Source organism: Pyrus communis, chromosome 4, assembly GCF_963583255.1.
Source record: "Pyrus communis chromosome 4, drPyrComm1.1, whole genome shotgun sequence".
Classification (NCBI taxonomy): Eukaryota; Viridiplantae; Streptophyta; class Magnoliopsida; order Rosales; family Rosaceae; genus Pyrus; species Pyrus communis.
This window is the reverse complement of record NC_084806.1, coordinates 18,267,432-18,273,488: the sequence shown is the minus strand read 5'-3', so window position 1 is coordinate 18,273,488 and position 6,057 is coordinate 18,267,432.

The window sequence follows — 6,057 nt, the reverse complement described above, 5'->3', positions numbered from 1 at the left end:
CCAAAATTCCAAGATTTTTGTTCACGTGGAAATTCTAAATTTCTATGTTTATGAATCCAAACAAAAGAATTGGTGCATGTCAATTTATAAATTCTGACTTTAATTCAAAATCCAAGTTTATTTTTCTCATCCAAACATAGTGTTACATCATTAGGATTCCATTATTTGTTTACAATTTCCTTTGTATTCTTGTGAAACATGTGTTTTGAGTCATACTTTCATACTGAACAGAGTTTTAAATTTTAATTTAATATTCGTCAATTCTTGTATAAATTAAAAAGATCATGATATGATCAACTATACAAGTACTATTTATGGGCTTACAGTGGAATGTTCCATCGTTCATGCTTTCCAACTTGGATTTATTTAAATTATCAAAACCCCAACTGGGGATTATAAAATCACAAAAATAACATAATTATAATGTAGTGGTTAGAAAAATATTCAACTAAAACATCAACAAATGAAAATAATTGAGAATAACGCGTTATTAGGATAATGGAACATATATTTTGATATGATGACATCCCCTCGTGTGTGTAATATGCCCTCTGCATTACAATGGGAAAAGATAGAAACCGTGTTACATGGACCAATGTGGGGCACAGATAATCCAAGACCTTTCCATTTGTCAAAACATATTACTAAAACTATACGACAAAGTTTAGTATTGAATTGTCGTGTTCTTATACAACAAATTCGGTCTTGTCAAATTTGACATAGTACCAAGAAATGAATTCTATTGTTGATGATTTGGCTCGTTTGAATTTTTCATATAGTTTGGTCTAGTCTTTTTTTAATAAGCTCTTCCTTGTTATCGTCGATTACTTATTACAGATAAAGATGGGGTGTCGTAACCTCGTAATATTTGAATGTATTATTTCTTTTCTCTTTGGGCTTGATGCCCAGTTGCCAACTAAAAAAATAAAAAAATAAAAAATAACACATCTTACTCATAGCGATTTTTGAGAAAGTTATTAGCATTAAAAAAAATAAAAAAATAAAAACAAAATTCGTGTGCATACTTTTACGGAAAGGATTTTCACAATATTTATATTTATTTATGCCTAATTTTTAGATTATCAAATCTAATGATCGGAAATATTTAATAATCCAAAAATCAATTCTTCTACTTCTATTGCACTTAATTTCTAGAATTATTTTTGTGTTTTTATAAGAATTTGTTGTCGTTTTATTGTAAAAAACTTTCAGCTTTTTTGTTCTTTAAAAAAAAAAAAAAAAAAAAAGAGTCAAGTACAATATTCATTGAATATGGAAGAAAACGTGAGTATTTATCAAATATACCCGAAAATTAACCTTTAATTTAAAAAATGTCACTTTTTATAAAAACTTTCAAATATATCCAAAATTTCACTTAAATAGACACAAATACCCTCAAAATTAACAATTAAATGAATTAAGACTTTTTAGCTACTGTCGTCTCAAGCTCCGATCCAACTTCACCTTTGATTCTACACTCCATCACCACAACCCTATCCCCTTTGACCCTCTCATCACCGACATTGAGCGCCGCCGTGGTTACCACAAATGGGAGTAGCAGAATTTCAATCATGCCTTCAATGTATTTTTTCTTACTAATATCATATTTAGTTTTAAATATAAAAATAGTTTTTAAAGTTAATCCACATGTCGTTATATGATTGTATTTGTGAGACCCACGTGGTGCCACATCATCACACTAACAGAGCAATTGACAATTTTTTCACGAAAAAACTAAAATGGTCACGATGGACAAATTCAAAGAAAGACTAAAATGATTCACGATAGACAAATTCAAGAACACTACTATTGATTATCATTAATTGTTAAGAACCATATTAAGGAGTTATGTCAATGTCACAAATCATTTTGGCTAAAAAAACCTTTAATTTATTTGATTGTTAAATTTGAGGGTATTTGTGTCTATTTAGGTGAAATTTTGGGTATATTTGAAATATTTTATAAAAAGTGACATTTTTGAAATTAGGGATTAATTTTTGGCTTTTGATAAATACTCAGAAAACATACAAACAGAGGATACGATGCATAAACGGGCCTCGATAAAAACCTTGGCAGAGATTTCAACTCGATCAAAAGGAAAAAGAGTATCCCGCACCAAACAACTTAACGGTTAATATTATCCTCAAATAAAAGATTAAAAATTACATCAGGAGGTTCCTCGAACCAATAGACTGGGTGAGCTAGAGTTAGGCCTAATCTAGCTAGGCGATGAGCCACTTTGAGGAAAGTAGTCTTCCATTGTCCAACATTTTGTAGAATCCTCCGTGATGCCACTTGAAGCTTTTCATTTTCTTTTCTTTGTTGGGTCAAATATGCCACTTAAGGCTTAGTGTACTATTGTGAATTAAAATCTTGGTTTCGTCCATACCTACCTTGGTGTTATCACATGTGCGTAAATAGATTATGATTGGATTAGCTATTATATTTATGTCCTTCCATGTTAACCCAAGAGTTTATCAAAATGCAAGGCACTAAAGAAAGAAAAAAGTCAAGACAGTGAGCTAGCAGCTGCAAACCTGCCTAAGGAATTTTGATGATAAAGCGTCATTACGAGAATCAAAGACGCTCAAACTACCACTCATAATCCTGTCGTCAAATTACCACTCATAATCCTGGATTGTCTACCGACAAGAAGAGCCAAGTGAAAAACTCAAAAGTACAAACGGACCGTTCAAACTAGTTGGCAGACCTGACAACTTTTTAGCACGGATCTTCAAAGACAATTTTGTCCAGGCATCAACTCAATGGTATGTGGTGGCCACCAATAGGAATATAATTCTATGAGTGTATGTTTGTTTGCCTTCACTAGCATTCCTTCGACTGGACTAGACTAAATGATAGTCTAGTCTGGTGTTTGTTATTTATACGGACAAGAGTTAATGAGACTGAAGGGTACTCGCCCCGACTGAACTCCTCGTTAGCCATTCTTAGCAAAAGCCCTCGATTTTGAGCAGACTCCTAGTCCCGTCCTCTCGCAGCTGATCCATCCGCCTTCTTCTCCTTCGCACCTTCGCCATCTCCCATCTCCTTCACGACTTCACCATCTCGTCCGAGTTCGAACAAGACGAGGAGGTTCTCAGCAACGACAAAGAGGCCTCCCCTGACCTCAAACTCTTCGTGGGTAACCTTCCCTTCAGTGTCGATAGCGCTTAGCTCGCTGGTATCTTCGAGAGCGCTGGAAATGTCCAGATGGTCAAGGTAATTCCTTGTTTTCACTCGAAATTTTGTAAATTTTACTTGAAATTTGGGTGAAAAATGAAATCAGTTGTTGCTGGTTTAGTGTTTTGTGGGTTAAATTTGGAGGGTTTTTAGCAGGTGATATATGATAAGACGACCGGAAGAAGCAGAGAATTTGGGTTTGTGACTATGTCAAGTGTTCAAGAAGCTAAATATGTTGCTCACCAGCTAAACAGCTATGTAAGTCTTCATATTTAAGTCAGACCATTTGTTGATATTTTCTTATATATGCGAAAGTTTGTGATTTTCGAATTGGTATTTTATTTGTAATCGTATTTATTAACATTCATTTGTTGAAACATGCTTGAGATTTGTCTTACTAAAGAAAGGTTTGATGGACCTTAGTCTCTGGCCTTTCATAGTGTGTATTTTTTTTACGATTGTGATTACTTAGTACCGTGTTGATTGTTTCGAGTTGAAGTCATTGGTTACAGGTCAAGTTGAGAACCCTGTTTGTTGTATATAACTATGTTAGCAAGGGTTTCATGGCATTATTGTGAAAACAATTTTAATGATTGACGTTTGAAACTTGGTCGATGTTTATTTCATTTTAAAAAGGTTGTTTTGTTTTGTAGCTTTGTGTTGCATTTCTTGATGTTGGTTTTTTACTGTAGTGATTGGTTGAGTTCCGTATTTATTTTGCTGAGTCTTGCCATCATTTGGTTGTATTGCATTCATGAGAACCCTGTATATTGTATCTAAGAAAGGCTTATATTGTATATAAGAAAGACTTCATTGCATTTGGTAGGAACTTGATGGCAAGGCATTGAGGGTAAACTATAGACCTCCTCATCCTTGGACTGAAGATTCCTCTTTCTCTGGCTTTTCATATTTGGTTGTGTTCATGCATTGCTTGATTCCATTTATTTGAATGTGCTAAGTTTTCAGGTTTTGCATATAATCATGCTCTAGATGCTATGGTACAGAAACATTATTGAGATTTCTGAAATAAACAAATGTGCATCCGTATTAATTTGTTATGGATATAAAAGTTTCACTTGATTTCTAAGAGCACCGTATTTGAGATGTTGCCAAATTTGTTCTCTGATTAATATACTTAGCTATGGTGTGTGAAACATATCCACCAACTACAGTCTACAATAGTGTTGAGACTTTAAGGTTAAGGTAGTTGCAGATTATTTGCATTTTATCCATTTTTAACCAATTTCTGTTCTGTTTACTACACGATGCTTATAACATGCAGTCTTTTGATCTGAGTATCTGACATCATGGTTAATCTTTCTCAGTCTGAGCTTCCACCTAGGGTGGAGTCTACTCTACTACAACAAGTTTTGAGCCTAGCACCGGAAAAACTGAGTTCATTGTCTCCGAAACAGCAACAAGAAGTAATAAAGCTCCAACAGATGCTTCGGTGAGATCAAATTCAACCATCGTAGCAGAGTCATAAATGGCAGTTTTGATGCAGCAAGTTGTTACATGTGCAGGCACTAACTTGCTTACTAGAGCAACAAAAGGCATGGTATTGATTTAATGATTTTGATTGTTTGTAACAGTATGTTCATGTAAGAAGTCGATTCAGAGGATCTGCAGTGCAGAAGTACTATAGTATTTGTGTAGCCTACACAAGCTTGTGTTTTAATCTAGTCAGGAAATTAGTTAGGATAGCAAAATTTTGTCTGTATCACAACATTTAAATTTTCGTTCGCTCAACTAAAACGTGTTGCTTCACTTTTGACAATCCTTTGCTCTAAACGTTGTGTAATTTGCTCGAGGTATAGTCGTGATCTCTTCCTTTTGCATATTGTTATTGGTTTTCTTCAAACTAGTTGAAGCAAGCAATTTACGTGCTCGAATCCAAATGTAGCAATGATCAAGGCTCGGCTATCCATTTGCCATTGCGCCTCACACATCATTGTGGTCTTGGGATTGAATGCAATCAAAAGAAAGGTGAATAATTAAGAAAAGCATTCTAAACCCGTCAATTGTTAGGAAAACACCTTTGTTATATTGATGTTTGGAGCAATACTACTCTTGAATCATGTATGTTTCTTTCGTTGGCAAGAAATTTGGTTTTTGTATTTTTTATTGAGTCATACTCTCATCTAATATTATTAATTTTGATAATATCTTTAAATAAAAAGAAATTAAATTAGAATAATAATTTAGTCTCAGTCCAAGCAAACATCAAACTGATGACAGTACTATTTTCATTATCCTGCTTCTTAGTCCGACAATGCACTAACGCTTCATTAAGTTAGTCCAGCTTAGTCTAGTCTAAGCCAGTCCAGCTTAGTCCCTGAACCTAGTCCAACCCGAGATAGTCCGATGTAACAAACGCATCCTGAAGGAACATAAATAATGTCTCAGTGCTCGGGTAAAGTGCTTTTTAACCACTCTCTAACGAACGGTTTGCTCGTCACGCTCGACCCGAGAAATCATGCAAGTAGCTCTATGTAAATGTTACTTCATCTCCGCATGTTGAGTAGATAATGGAGGAATAACTTATATGTCACATTTACATGTTCGACCCATTAAATGATAGGAAGGTGTAATAATTAAGGGCTTATGACCTCTGGGACTCACTGAAGGCCTCCCCTTATAAGCAGCCTTATCCACGAGAGGAAACTTGCATTATATTGTTGTAAACTGCTTGTAATCCACATCAAATATATATCAGATCACTACTGTGGACGTAACCTACTTTTAGAGTTGAATCACTTAAATCTTTTTGTTCATAATCTAGCTTTACATCCTGAGCCCATCAAGGGTTGACAATACTAGTTTTCGTTGACTTCCTAATTTTGAGCGTTAACAATTACGAAGACACGTGAAAACACG